The sequence below is a fragment of the Anomaloglossus baeobatrachus genome, chromosome 1, assembly GCF_048569485.1.
Source record: "Anomaloglossus baeobatrachus isolate aAnoBae1 chromosome 1, aAnoBae1.hap1, whole genome shotgun sequence".
Classification (NCBI taxonomy): Eukaryota; Metazoa; Chordata; class Amphibia; order Anura; family Aromobatidae; genus Anomaloglossus; species Anomaloglossus baeobatrachus.
This window is the reverse complement of record NC_134353.1, coordinates 153981719-153997023: the sequence shown is the minus strand read 5'-3', so window position 1 is coordinate 153997023 and position 15305 is coordinate 153981719. Positions and strand designations below refer to the sequence as shown.

Genomic DNA, 15305 nt, shown 5'->3' with positions numbered 1-15305 from the left:
TACGATTACAAGATGGCGCCGTGGGACTGGAGCAGTACGGAAAAAAGACAAAAATGCGAGAGTGTGAGTATAAGATCAAGCGCAAGGGACTTAAAGCGCCACTAAAGCGGTGAAACCTCATCCCTGCTGGAATGGTGTTTTAAGTTAAAGATGGCCATTGTATGCTGAAAACTTGGGAACATACAAAAATAGTAATTGATTACCTAGCCACCAAATGTTTAACCCAAAAAAATACAAAATGATCTTTAAAAAGGACTATAGAGGTCTTTCCCCACTTTTCAACTCCTAATCAATGGGCCAAGGTTAGATGATAATAATAATTTTATTCATTTATTTAGCACTATTAATCCCACAGCGCTTTACATACATTGGCAACACTGTCCCCATTGGGGCTCACAATCTAGAGTCCCTATCTGTATGTCTTTGGAGTGTGGTAGGAAACCGGAGAACCCGGAGGAAACCCACGCAAACACGGGGAGAACATACAAACTCCTTACAGATAGTGTCCTTGGTGGGATTTGAACCCAGGACCCCAGCGCTGCAAGACTGCAGTGCTAACCACTGAGCCACCGTGCCGCCCATTAAGAAAAAAAAACCTGTACTGACCTTCCAGACCACTTCACATTTGCTCCTGAACTACCTGCTGGCATCTGACAGGGGTCTCACATGACCGCTGCAGCCAAACAATAGTTACTGTGAAACAGGGAATAAATACTTTTAAGCAAAAACACAGAAAAGGGTTTGGACTGTAATATTAACCCATCCAAAGAATAGATCATATCAGATCTATGGCTTCCGACAGATGTCTTTCCTAAAATTGTATAACCCATAATAAAACCCTACTGTGAGGTTGATGGCCCTACTTGACTACGAAGGCTGGAACCTGGCATGAGAAAATGAGTGACTTTGGGGACTTTTAGGTTTTATAGTTGTAACTGCATTATGGATACATATGTACCCTCAGGGCTACTGGTGGCAGCAGTGTAATGGAGGCGGTGATAAGAATATTTGTGCAAGAAGTCTGCATAGATAATACTTTCAAAGTACTTTATAGTGGTTACCTTAGTTGGTTTATGGATGCTGAGGATGGAATTTCTATTATACCTGTCTTAAAAGGATTTGTTACCAATAATAAAGGCCCAGTCACACACAACGACTTACCAGCGATCCCGACAACGATACGACCTGATAAGGATCACTGGTAAGTCGCTGGGAGGTCGCTGGTGAGATGTCACACAGTCAGACCTTACCAACGACGCAGTAACAATCAGCGACCTGTATAATGATCTCGGCGGGCGTTGGGACTGTGTTAGGAGGTCGTTGGTAAGTGTCAAACACAGCGATGCGTCCAGCCCAGCAGGACATCGCCTTTGAAGAAAATGGTCCGGACCATTCGGCAATGACCGGCGACCTCACAGCAGGGGCCTGATCGCTGGTAGGTGTCACACATAACGAGATCGCTGGCAAGATCGTTGCTGCGTTACAGAAACAGTGACTCAGCAACGAATCTCGTTAGCGATCTCATTGTGTGTTACGGGGCCTTAAGAGTCAGGGGACCCAGTTGCGGAATGATTTAAAATTTAAGACCTTATCTGACAATGAAAGTAGATAAGACGTAAAGGGGTTTTCCCCACAAACAAAGTTGATTTTAATCAATAGATCCTAATAATTTCCATAATTCGATGTGTTTAAAAAAAATGTTCCTGTGCCGAGATAATCTTATATACTGTATGTGTCCCAGCTATGTACTGTGTAATGGCCGTGTCTGACCTTACAGAGACATGGTCTGATCATGCCACTTCTCCTGGGCAGGGGAGAAAGTAACAGTATAAAACCATTATAGCATGGGATAACAGATGATTGTTTTTTTTTCTTTGAGGTAAAACATTTTTTAAAATACTGGCAAGGAAATGTTTTACCTCACAAAAAGAATCGGCTATGATCCCATGTTGTAATGTCTGTATAATCTCTTTTGCAGCCTCACCGACCCAAGAGATGTGGTATGTCTATGTCCCTGTACGGTCAGGCACGGCCATTACACAGTACATAGCAGGAGCACATATATAAGATTTTCTCAGTATAGAATTTTTATTTTTTTTTTAAACGCATTCAGTTGTGGAAATTATTATTACTTCAAGATCTAATAATTAAAATCAACTTTAAAATTAACTTTGTTTGGTAAAAAAACTTTTAAAGGGACTTTGTACGTGGAACATGGAATCTGACTTTCCAGCAGAATGGAGGAGGTGGAGCCGATCCACTTGTTTCCATGAAAAACTATTTATTATTCAATATAAATTGAATATTATTTATTGAAATCCTGGGATTAGGAGTCCAGTGGGAGGTCTTAATTTTTATGTGATCTGGTTCTCTTTAAGAGGAGCTCAGGTAAGATAGACTTGGGTCCATGGATGGGTATAGAGCACAGATATCGTTGGGTAGGTAGAGGGGGTGCTTTCTAAGATGACCCACCCTTAAGAGGAGCATTACAGGTGTAGCCATTCTTAAAATGAGAAAAATGTCACGATGCAGAAAGGTGTAACTCAATACTTAACTGTAGAAGTTATTGGCTTTCCTTCTTGTAAATGTTAAAGGGAACCTGTCAGGTGCAATATGCACCCAGAATCACGAGCAGTTCTGGGTGCATATTTCTAATCCCTGCCTAACCGTCCCTGTATACACTAGATAAAGAGATCTTTAGAAAAAGTATTTCTAAAGATGCTTTCTAATATGCTAGTGAAGCCAGCGATTAGTTTTAGGGTCTTACTTCACCCGACTAGCCGCCCTCTTGGCATGTTAGCACGCCGGGGTGTACTAACGTGCTGTTCAATGCAGTGTCACCAGTGGTGATGCGCATAGTCTATGTCTGTGGTGAATGCTGATCTGACTGTCCCTTACTACTGGTCATGCGCTGTAGACATGTGAGAAGCCGGGAGGTGTACACCCGGCTGCATACTGCGCATGAACAGGAGTGCCCGGCATTCAGCTCAGTGTTCACCATGGACACAGGTACACGCCTCACCGCTGGTGATGTGGCATTGAATAGCACATTAGTACGCCCCTGTGGGCATGCTAACATGCTAAGAGGGCATACTAGTCGGGGGGATATAACGCCCTTGCGACTAGTCACTTCCCTCATTAGCATATTATAAAGAATCTTTAGAAATACTTTTTCTAAAGATCTCTTAATCTATGCTAGTGTATACAGGGACGGTTAGGCAGGGATTAGCAATATGCACCCAGAACTGCTCGTGGTACTGAGTGCACATTACACCTGACAGGTTCACTTTTAACCTTCTTCCATTGTGAGATCTTTCTTATATGTTCGTTTAAGAAAGGCTACATCATGCAGTAAGTTGAAATAAAATCTTATTTGGATATACTGTACATTGCTAAGAAAAAAATGTCCTCTTGATGTAATGTAGAAAGCCTCCTGATTATTTACTTTCTGGTTTGGACTAATTTAGTCACATTCGATAGGGTGGTTGTTGGGTTTTACTGTGATCAAGACGGATGGCCTGTTCATAGCAATGTGTTGGCAGACATTACTTTCTGTAAGAGTGTAACTTACTGTATCAAGTCATATTCATTATTTCTGACTTATGTGAATCATATAACCTCATGAATATACTACATATTTACGGTAGTCTTCTATTTCAGAAATAGCCGAACTTTTATCATTCGTAGTCAGTGCTGGTTTTTGTCTTACGTTTACATAAATTGTCGAGTATATAGTTATAATGTAAGATAGTGTTATAACAAGTATTCTGTTGAACAAATACATTTCAGCATTTTATTACAAGTGTTTTTAATATTAGAGAAATAAAGTAAGTACAGTGGAACCTTGGTTTACGAGAACAATCCGTTCTGGGAGTGTGCTTGTAAATCAAGTTACTCGTCTACCAAAGCATAATTTCCCATAGGAAATAATGGAAACTCAGACAATTCGTTCTACAACTTGTTCAATGTCCATCCTGGTCCCCTATTGTGCCATTCCACACACACACAAACACACACATATTATGCTCACCTTACCTTCCGTTCCATCACCGGCCTCCTGATTCTTGTAGTTCGCCGGTACAGGATGTGTATCGGGTAACCATCGCGACCGATGCCCCGGAGCTTCCGCTGCCAGAGCGCTAACATCAAAGGCAGGAGCCGCTTGCCTCTGATTAGTCAGCGTGCTGCCTTTGAGTAGCGGCTGAAGTTCCTCCATCGTCGCGATGGTTACCGATACACATCCTGTACTGGCGAACTACAAGAACCGTGAGGCCGGTGATTGAACGGAAGGTAAGGTGAGCATAATATGTGTGTGTTTATGTGTCTTTGTGTGGACTGCAAGAGCGGGTCAGAGCGCGGTGAAAGTACGGAACCGGAAGTGTGTGCGGTGAGTATTTGCTCGTACAGCAAAGCTTGCTCGTAAACTGAGTTACAAATTTAAAGCAAGTTTTCCTCGTTAAGCGGAATACTCGTACACCAAGTTACTGTACTCGTAAACCGAGATTCCACTGTAATAGGCAAACATGTGTAGGTGGAGAACGTTTTGCATTCTAATTGTAAAAACAATAAAATATTAAAGTAGTAAACCTGATAATTAACTGGGCAGATAACTGACAGACAATATCATTGACATGTATTTATTTCTCACAAGGTCGTTCGGCCATTTTTTTTTTTTTATTTTTTTTAGAGCACTCGGGTTTGTTTTTTATGTCTCCTCAGTGGACGTGTGAGATCTGTAAGAATTCATTGGAAACTATTCACAATTGTTAGTGCAAACAAAATACTCGCTATGTAATTGTCCCACATTGGTGATATAAAGCTTCTGATCACTATATGTGGTTGGGAGGAGCAAGTAAAAATCAGGAATTTGATACATTTTCTGTAATGAAATAAGATGGCAAAAAAACTGGTTATTATGGTTTAACATAGCTCGTACATTAGATTTTAGAAGTTTATACTTGCATCACAGTAAGACAATATTCAGCAAAAATGTTGGCCCAACAGGCAGAAGTTTTTTTTTTTTTTTAGTAGTCTGTCTGTTGCATAGTCCAGCACAATGCTATCGTGTAGGCTATGTTCACACACTGCTTAGTTCTTTATGAAGAAAATCTGCATAGTAATACAATACCAGCTAAGTAGACTTCTACGCACAACAGAGAAAAGTCTGCATGTAAATTGACATGCAGTGCAGTTTTTAAAATCAATCAACTTTTTGTTTGGAATTTGTGTATTCCAAATCCACAATAAAAATGGTAAAAAAATCCGCTTGGAACAAATGCAGAAAGAGCTGCAGCACATCTGTTACATTTCAGCATACATAAGTATAGACTAAAGGCCGCTTTACACGCTGCAACATCACTCAAGCGATCTCGTTGGGGTCACGGAATTTGTGACGCACATCCGGTCGCTTTAGCAATGTCTTTGCGTGTGACACCTATGAGCGATTTTGAATCGTCACAAAAACGGTCAAAATCGCTCATCGGTGACATGCTCCCTTATTCTCGAATATCGCTGCTGCTCGGTGTACGAAGTAGTTCGTCGCTCCTGCGGCAGCACACATCGCTATGTGTGACACCGCAGGAGCGAGGAACCTCACCTTACCTGCGGCCGGCCACAATGAGGAAGGAGGTGGGCGGGATGTTACGTCCCGCTCATCTTCGCCCCTCCGCTTCTATTGGGCGGTGGTTTGGTGACGCTGCTGTGACGTCGCTGTGACGCTGAACGAACCGCCCCCTTAGAAACGTCGCAGAGCAGGTATGTGCGTGTAACGCTGCCGTAGCGATAATGTTCGCTACGGAAGCGATCACATGATATCGCATGTACAATGGGGCGGGTGCTTTCGCGCTCAACATCGCTAGCAATTGCTAGCGATGTCGTAGCATGTAAAGCGGCCTTTCGATGGATAATTGTAAGGGAACCAATATTAACATTTCGTAGCTGTAAAAAAAAAAAAAGCTGCAGATTTTGTTGTGGATGCCTTAGAGCTGCCATTATAATGCGCAGTAGATTTTTGGAAAATTTTGGATGGAAAATTCATTGTATGCATGCTCCATGTACATATTGTCTGCTTATTGTTGCCTCGTTTTTGTGACAAGAATTATTGTGGTTGTGGGGACTGATAACTTATATATTTTAACAGCTGGCCTGCTGCGTTCGATGTTTTTCCTTCATCACTTGGTGCAGTTATTGGCAATACATTGAAAGGTGTTAATAATAAAAATGAGCGGACCCGTTGAAGTTCGGGTTCAGCCGTAGCCCAGCTCACACTGGGCTGAGCACTGAGCGTACCCAAGCACAGCGTTGCACGCTCGAGTAGTTTGCATACGCAAAGCACCCGCACTTCAAACTCAAACATTTTTTTTTTGTAAAGTCTGCTTTTAGTACAAACACCAAACTTTAAAGTTCACTAATCTCTAGTTAATAGTAAGCGTCACTTTAGCACAATAGAAACCCAAAGAAGGTCGCAGATCATGAGAGATTGGTCAGAGTTTTAAATTTTTAACTTATTGCATTGTTTGCTGGAAAAACAACCTTCATAGGTGAGTTGTGAACAATTCAGAAATTCCAGGTAACCAAAAATCGGTGGTGTTTAGGCCACATTACAATATAGAGTGGGGAGGAGAGAATGGATTAAAGATTAAGGGGTCAGATGCAGCTCAGGAGAGATGGATGTGCGGGGTTCTGGATTGGAGGGGGGAGAATGGGGGCAGGTTTTGGTAGAGGATAAAATGGTGAGAAAAGGGTTTTTACCTCTTCTGGCATCTCAGGAACTGACAGGACAGCAGAAAGATCTTGCGGCCTTGTGGGAGATGGTACGTGCGGCCACAGCAGTCCACATTGCCGAGTGGGTTCAGGAACAGCATTGTGCAGTCTGTGCATTCCCTCTGGCTACTGTGAGTCCCTCCTTCACTCCTGCACCATGCACTCGGCTATCCCTGTCACCATCATGTTACTCTCTGGAGGAAGAAAGGTAATCCAGCAGATGTTCCAGGAGCCCCCTTGGGGACCCTCTGGGGCAGGGGGAGAAACACTGGCTGGTGTCTTCATCCCCAGTGCTCTGAAGGAAACCTCAATGAAGCCACAGCCAACTGCAAATAGATGGTCCCTGCCAAGCAGCCAGCTTCTGATTTGCGGCCTGCTAGGCTTCAGTCCTGTGCGGTGGTGGTGCCTGTGATGTGTCGGCTAGGAATCAAATCTGTAAGACAAAAGATGAGGCTCAGTTTGGCAGAGGGGCTAACAGTCTGAGGCTGGATTACAGAACAGGGCGCAGCAGCCGAACACGTCGTCTCTGTTCCTTCTTCGTTGCTTCTGGTCCTGATGATCACTTTCAGAGTTCAGAAACCAGCTGTTAGAAGGGCAAGATATCCCTAGGAGTGTCGGCAGATGAACGAGTTCTAGTGGTTGATGGTACGGCTGTTCTGAGAATATCTCAGAAGCAGCTTGGTGAGATGTCGATTTTGTTTATAATCTACCTGTTGTGGGGAGTTTTGGTAATGTTATTAGGGTTAGTAATGTTGGAGCAGCTTCCAGAGATAGTCAGGGTCCTCTTAATGGGGTAACGGAATTATGGGGGAAGTTGATGGGTGCATTACAAGGTTTTAGTGACCGAACAGGCTGTCCCCGGTGATGTGCGGTCTCCGGTAGGGGCTTGGGTGGCCCTGATGCATTTAGGTTCAGTAGTTGAGCAGGATGTTGTAGTTACACTGGTTGTTGCAGACTCTATCCTGCACAGGGGTGTTTCAGGAGATGAGGTGAGAAAAGGCAAGAGTGAAAAAGTAATGGAAGACAAGGTTGTGTGATGGAATGATTGGGCCCGAAATGAGATTTATGTGTGTTTTGAAGGCCTGCTGTGAGCACATTTGAAGCAGGAAGTGATGGAGAAGATTTGGAAAGGAGAATATTTATTTATTCTACTCAATTTTATATAGTGCAATTAACGCCATGTAGTTTTACAAAAATGATCAACACTAGGGCTCACAAGTTCCCTATCATTATGTCTTTGGAGTTTGGGAGGAAACCCAAGCAAACAAGGGGAGAAGATACAATCTTTCCAGATGTTGCACTTCATGGGATTTTAACCCAGGACCCCAGCGCTGCAAGACTGCAAAGCTAACGACTGAGCCACCATACTGCTGTACAGCATTTCGCGTTGCTTCCGTTAGAAAAGTTTAATTGAGACAAGGTGAAGCCTAGTGATGCTAAAGAGAAATGAGGAGGAGAGACATACATATTGTTTAATTCCAAGAATGTTTGTCAGATTGGCTTCAAGCATTTGCAATTCTGGCAAGCATAGTAGGTGACAAGGAGTTTGCGCATAGCTCTGCCCTGTTGGGGTATATGGATGCGATCAGGGAGGCTTATAGGGTTTATGGGAGCTTGGTGTGCCTTAAGTATGATGAGCAGTTTAGGCAGAGAAAAGGCATGAGGCCTGGTATGAGATTGGACAACAAAGATATATGTTTATGGGTTTGCCCAATGATGGCTCCTGCCTTTCATCTCTTTTGGGAGGTCTTCCAGTGCAGAGGGCGGATCCTTGGACAGTGTAAGTTCAGAGCATTATGTAAGTTCAAACACAAGTGTTCATGTTATGGAGGAAGTCAAAGCTTGTCCAAGTGTTTCAAAAGGTCTAGGCAAGGAGATGGAATTGAGTCGCATGGCAGGTCCGTTCAAGGATCGCCTGTGGCTTAATTTGAGGATTTGTCTGTTGAGGTGGTGCCTAAGTGGGAACCCAATATGTTCAGCTCATTTACCATTTATCTTATCCGGTGGGGTCTTTGTTAATGACGGCAGCTCACCAGAGTTGTCAACAGTGTCAGGTGTGCTTTCTGAAAAGACAGTGGATTTGGTGAAGAAAGGATAAAAATGGAAAATCAGATATTAAGGCGGCTTTCCTTTTCCATCCAGTGCACCCTGATGGTTTTAATTTGCGGTGGGTGCTTGTGGCATGGTGAAGTTCATTGATTACTGTCTACATCATTGGTTGTTCTATCGCATGTTCCTATTTTTAAGCTTTTAGTTTGTTTATTGAATGGGTAGACCAGGATGTGTCCCGAATCGTTCTATATTGCATCACTTGGAGTATTTATTTTGAGTTGGTCCTTATGGTTCAGCGTTTTGTGCAATGTTATCATGAACTGTCAAAAATGTAGTGTTAGCTTTCCATTGAGTTCCATTGGCTGCGGAGAAGACAGAAGGCCCGGCTACGGTTATGCATTTTCTGGGGATTAAAATTGATTCTGTGAAAATTTAATGTAGGCTTCTGGAAGAGAAATGGGTTGATTTACAACTGTCAGTAGCCTCTTAGAGGAAGATCTAGAAGGTGCGCGTTAGGGTAGTACCGTTATTGTTAGGCAAGCTTACTTTTGCTTGCCAAATTATGCTAATTGGTCCTGTTTTTCTGAGCATTTTGTCTGTGGACACCTAAGGTAAGCAGTTTCTTACACATTTGTTCGGGAGAGAGAGCAGAGATGATTTAGTGGTTTGGGTTTCAATTTTGGAATCCTACAGTGCACATTCATTGTGGATGGAGAAGGTGTGGTCTAACAGTTGGGCAGCTTTGTACGATCGCTGCAGAATTGATTGGTTTGGGGGAATTTTTCAAGGGCACTGGTGTGAGGCAGTGGCCCAGGATGTGGCGAGTGATGGGTTTAGTAACAAATCTGGCTGTACTTGAAGTTTTCCGATTTTGGTGGCACTGGAGCTCTGGAGGTTTTTGTTGGCTAATAAAGTTGTGTTTCTCCTTATGACAAATTGTTGGTTGGTCACAAGATCAATACCTTTTCAGCTGAGTCACACCCCCGCCCCCCTCCCCAGTTGTGGCTTATTTGTGTCATTTGGTGTTAAGGTGTTTGGAATTGAAAGTGGGTGTAGTTTCAAAGCATGTTCCAGGGGTGTCCAATGAGGTGGATGATACATTCTCGTTTTCAGTTCAGCAGGTTTTGAAGCATGGTGTAGTGGGCAGACAAAGCTGGAGCAAAGTGTCCCAGCTGAATGTGTGAATGTGGAGCCTCATAACCACAAAGTCTTCAGTAATTGATGACTGAGGCTACATGGTAGAGATATAGGAAAGTTTGGGAGTAATGGAAGGTTTTCGGCATTGAAGCTGGTGTGAGGCCTTCTTATAAGGATAGGTTGTTTTGTTACTGTCTTTGACAGGGCAGGTTTTATGAAGCTGGCAGATTAGTGTCAGTGGTGGCACAGAAGCTGGTGGCAGTAGCCTTTTTTTGTTTAAAATTATAAGGTCTTAGGGCATTGTTGTTTTCAACGGCTTCTGTTTGTCATTTTACAGCGCTTTTCAGATTAGTGAATTGATTAAAACAGGTAGGCTTGTGTTGAACGATGTTCCTTGGAAGGAGGATAGATTGGAATGTTGTTGCGGCTTTCAAAAATGGACCAAATTGGGTGGGGTAAATTGGTGTTTTTTTATGTAGTCCTGGGAAATAATGACTGCCCTATTATGGTGTTAAAACAATGGGTTAAGGATAGTTATCCAGGTTCGTTCTTGGGATGGTTATTAGTGCTATATCGATGGTTCATAGATGAGCAGTATGTTTACTAATGTTGTGTTGGTTGTCTTTTACTACAGGAGAATGTTTAATGCGTATCCTCAGGCACTCATTTGTGTTCTGGGGGGGTGTTGTGAGCTGACCTTCATCCTTACGGCCGGCAGATGGGGCAGGATAAGCCCTGGCATGGGTCAAGTGGATTGGAATCCATGGTGTGATATAGGGTCGGGTGTTACCAGAATTCTTGTACTATTGCAGGATACTATTCCAGGGTATACTGACCACCAAATATGCTGGTTTTACATATTGGTGTTGAGTCTTCCCGTGAATTAATTTGGGATATTAAATTTGATTCATTGGGTTTGAGGTCTGTTTACCCATGGATTATTATTACCGGTATATGGTTAGATATTGTGGCATGGTTGGTATGTAGATATGGATGTCAGTGGATAAACTGAGCAAAACCAAGGATTACAATTAATAAGGCCATTGCCGTTTTTGTTGCCAGTAATGGTGGGATGGTGGTGCGTCATAAGAAATCAGAGATACCTCCAAGGGATTATAGAGCAGAACAGTGCTCAGTGGTTAGCACTGCAGTTTTGTAGTGTTGGAGTCCTGGGTTCAAATCTCACCAATGACAATATTTGCAAGGAGTTTGTGTGTTCTCCCTGTGTTTGTGTGGGTTTCCTCCAGGTTCTCTGGTTTCCTCCCACACTCCAAAAACATACTGAAAGGGAATTTAGATTGTGAGCCCCAATGGGGACAGTGTTGCTGATGTATGTAAAGCGCTGTGGAATTAATGGCGCCATATAAGTGAATAAATAGTCCTGACTTTACTCCATGCCGGTGATAGAATTTGTTTTACTGTCCACTTTGAAGAAGCCAGTCTCTGGAGAAGCTGAGGTGTCAATTTAGTTGCAGCTGATAAGTTTCCTGTTGAAGAAAGTTAGGTTTGTTGTCTTTCCCCACCCGTTTGTCTTATCAGGGTAAGTTCAGGGTCCACCAAGGCTTAAGCATGTGATGGTGCACAGGGGGCAGGACCCATCTAGAGATGTTAGGGAGTGCAGAGATCATCCATAGGTGAGTGTTGGGTGGTGACCCCTCTTACTATCACCGGGGCCTTCCTTAACATCTCCCCTGGTTTTCCTGCTGTCTCGCCCTGTACGCCAGGCGTTCCCTTTCCCCGGCGTGACACCAAGGACATGTAATTTGCTACATGCATTGCTTGCATGGGATAGACTGTAGGCAATTATTACTTACAGTGCCTACAAGTAGTATTCAACCCCCTGCAGATTTAGCAGGTTTACACATTCGGAATTAACTTGGCATTGTGACATTTGGACTGTAGATCAGCCTGGAAGTGTGAAATGCACTGCAGCAAAAAAGAATGTTATTTCTTTTTTTATTTTTTTTTTAAATTGTGAAAAGTTTATTCAGAGGGTCATTTATTATTCAACCCCTCAAACCACAAGAATTCTGTTTGGTTCCCCTAAAGTATTAAGAAGTATTTCAGGCACAAAGAACAATGAGCTTCACATGTTTGGATTAATTATCTCTTTTTCCAGCCTTTTCTGACTAATTAAGACCCTCCCCAAACTTGTGAACAGCACTCATACTTGGTCAACATGGGAAAGACAAAGGAGCATTCCAAGGCCATCAGAGACAAGATCGTGGAGGGTCACAAGGCTGTCAAGGGGTACAAAACCCTTTCCAAGGAGTTGGGCCTACCTGTCTCCACTGTTAGGAGCATCATCCGGAAGTGGAAGGCTTATGGAACTACTGTTAGCCTTCCACAGCCTGGACAGCTTTTGAAAGTTTCCACCCGTGCCGAGGCCAGGCTTGTCCGAAGAGTCAAGGCTAACCCAAGGACAACAAGGAAGGAGCTCCGGGAAGATCTCATGGCAGTGGGGACATTGGTTTCAGTCAATACCATAAGTAACGTACTCCACCGCAATGATCTCCGTTCCAGACGAGCCCGTAAGGTACCTTTTACTTTCAAAGCGTCATGTCAAGGCTCGTCTACAGTTTGCTCATGATCACTTGGAGGACTCTGAGACAGACTGGTTCAAGGTTCTCTGGTCTGATGAGACCAAGATCGCGATCTTTGGTGCCAACCACACACGTGACGTTTGGAGACTGGATGGCACTGCATACGACCCCAAGAATACCATCCCTACAGTCAAGCATGGTGGTGGCAGCATCATGCTGTGGGGCTGTTTCTCAGCCAAGGGGCCTGGCCATCTGGTCCGCATCCATGGGAAGATGGATAGCACCGCCTACCTGGAGATTTTGGCCAAGAACCTCCGCTCCTCCATCAAGGATCTTAAGATGGGTCGTCATTTCATCTTCTAACAAGACAACGACCCAAAGCACACAGCCAAGAAAACCAATGCCTGGTTCAAGAGGGAAAAAATCAAGGTGTTGCAGTGGCCTAGTCAGTCTCCTGACCTTAACCCAATTGAAAACTTGTGCAAGTAGCTCAAGATTAAAGTCCACATGAGACACCCAAAGAACCTAGATAACTTGGAGAAGATCTGCATGGATGAGTGGGCCAAGATAACTCCAGAGACCTGTGCCAGCCTGATCAGGTCTTATAAAAGACGATTATTAGCTGTAATTGCAAACAAGGGTTATTCCACAAAATATTAAACCTAGGGGTTGAATAATAATTGACCCACACTTTTATGTTGAAAATGTATTAAAATTTAACTGAGCAACATAACTTGTTGGTTTGTAAGATTTATGCATCTGTTAATAAATCCTGCTCTTGTTTGAAGTTTGCACGCTCTAACTTATTTGCATCTTATCAAACCTGCTAAATCTGCAGGGGGTTGAATACTACTTGTAGGCACTGTACATGGTCATGAAAAAAGCATTTAAAGGGGCATGCTTATGAAACATGTGGTTACATAAACATTAATAGTTTGTAATTGTCTTCAGCATATAGTAAATTATATCATTCTAATTAGAAAATCTTGACATGTTCACATACAAACAACTAAAAATTTCTGTCTTGTGCCAGTGCCCCACTTATCCAATGAAAACCATGGAGAGTAATACTTACTAGCACTACTGGCAGCGTGAACAGTATTTGATTAATTTATTTTTGGCTCCGAAAACTAAAAGTCTAAACACAGCTCAGTGTATATAGATAGATGGATATAGATAATATAAAGTGCTTGGATAATGTAGCTGGTCCTGAATTGATTAATTACTAAGCAAGTGGCGCTTACTCTGAGCAGGCGGACTCGTGACTGCTTCTCTTGTCAGGATTCTTTCAGCAATGCAGTAAAAGTGCAGGCCAAGAATATTTCATCCAGGCGTTTGCAGAGTGAGTGCCACTACCTCTTACACTGTTTGAATGTTTCTTACCTAATCCCAGGAGAAAAACGTGCATTTTTAATATGTCAGACGGAAGAAATATCATTTTCAGTGTAAGTAATAACCAACGGGCCACTGTGTTTGCTCTATACTGATGCAAAATACAAAAGTTGCCCGTAACTCTCTAAGATCTGGCACTGGTGCACCGCCAGCATTTACGAGTCTATGAAATAAATCGTAGACCAGGAGAGCAAACAAGCAAACATTGCTGAGGCGTGTCGCCAGAAGTTACAAATGTCCAACTTGAATAATTAAAGTATACATTGGATTTATTCATTGCTTTTAAGTAAACACTGATACCGGTTTATCTTCAGCAAACATCTTGGATAAGACAGATAACATTATTGCTTCAGTGAAATAAGATATGTTTGACTGCTGGAGAACCTTATTGTAGAGCGATACTTATCCGGTATTTGTTATATTATCTGACTCTGAATTAGGACTAGTTATGAATGGTAGTAATTTCCACCGATTTACACTGTGACGTAAATAGTTATTATGGGATGGCTAATATTTCATTAGATAAAAAGCTCTGCTAGGGGACACCACTTGAGTTTTTTTGTTTTGTTTGGTATCTTCTTTTCTACATAAAGGTACATGCAAGAATGGTTTTAAGCCCCCCATCACATTTAACGTCTCACCAGCGATCCTGAAAACGATGCGGCCAGATAAGGATCGCTGGTAAGTCGCTGGTGAGATGTCACACAGTCAGACCTTACCAACGATGCAGTAAGGATGAGCGACCTGTATAACGATGAGCGACCTGTATAGGAGGTCATTGTTAGGTGTCAAACACAGCGATGTGTCCTGCCCAGCAGGACATCACCTTTAAAGAAAATGGTCCGTACCATTCAGCAACGACTAGAGATCTCACAGCAGAGGCCTGATCGCTGGTAGGAGTTACACATAACGATATCGCTAGCAAGATCGTTACTGCGTCACAGACACTGTGACGCAACAAAAGATCTCGTTAGCGATCTCGTTGTGTGTGACGGGACCTTTATTACTTAAAGTACCACTCCAGCCACTGGCGTGCCATTTTAAATCTAAGCCCCCTCTGATATGCTCACTTTCCTGCGGCTTCACTGTTTACCAACACCGCTCTTGTCCCGCAGCTCTGGACAGAAGTCAGAAGTTTCATCACAAGCTCCCAATGTATCTCTATGAGAGCCAGAACGAGGCTCTCATAGATTTGTATTGAGTTGTGACCTCCGGCGTGCTGCATGAAACACTGGAGTTGCTGGCAGGTCACAAATCGCCGGAGCCCAACGAAGCAGTGGCGATTGCCGGTGAATCTTCCGGAAGGTGAGTATATAACAGGGGGCTTGCATTTAAAGCATCACTCCAGTGGTGCAAAAAAACAAACACTGGAGTGGACCTTTAAGTTTTGGCCATGTGCAGAATAAGTTTTGCAAAAGA

At 43.1% G+C, this 15305-nt stretch overlaps 1 protein-coding gene across 1 annotated transcript in view; it reads left to right on the top strand.

Annotated features, from left to right (window-relative positions):
• STOX2 (storkhead box 2) overlaps window positions 1–15305 on the top strand; it is a 185975-nt gene that overhangs the window by 7099 nt on the left and 163571 nt on the right. The window lies entirely within an intron of this gene.